Source organism: Trachymyrmex septentrionalis, unplaced genomic scaffold, assembly GCF_001594115.1.
Source record: "Trachymyrmex septentrionalis isolate Tsep2-gDNA-1 unplaced genomic scaffold, Tsep1.0 scaffold311, whole genome shotgun sequence".
NCBI classification, from domain to species: Eukaryota; Metazoa; Arthropoda; class Insecta; order Hymenoptera; family Formicidae; genus Trachymyrmex; species Trachymyrmex septentrionalis.
The window spans coordinates 173879-174303 of record NW_017305476.1 but is presented as its reverse complement, the minus strand read 5'-3'; the positions used below and the strand labels follow the sequence as shown (position 1 = coordinate 174303).

General features: G+C 32.9%; 1 protein-coding gene across 1 annotated transcript in view; it reads right to left on the bottom strand.

Moving 5' to 3' along the window:
• LOC108749755 (transmembrane and TPR repeat-containing protein 4) overlaps positions 1-425 on the bottom strand; it is a 32838-nt gene that overhangs the window by 29611 nt on the left and 2802 nt on the right. The gene's annotated exons all lie outside the window — the stretch shown is intronic.

The window sequence follows — 425 nt, the reverse complement described above, 5'->3', positions numbered from 1 at the left end:
AAGCAATCAAATGTTACGAAGCATCTTTACTTTGGAAGTAATTGATTGCTCGAAAAATTTTATCGTCATCTAATGATCGAATTGTTCGCTTAAACACGTGTACACATTCAGTTATTCAAAAATATCCATGTGTACAAGTAATCAGATACATATTCAAATGTGTGTGTGCACATGCACCAGGGTTGTTATTAGAGAAAATTATGGATACCCATCTCGGGTTCGGGTCGAGAATTTTTTTCGGGATCGGGTCGGGATTTGTTTCATAGGACAATCAAAATCAAAATTAATAAAATTTTTTTATGGTATCTTGGTTTGAATGGAAGAAGAAAAACAACTATATTTTTCACTTCGGCATAAATGAAGAAATGCAAATTTATTTTTCGGAAAGAATTCTTCGGCGAAATATCGATATAATAGCAGATTGG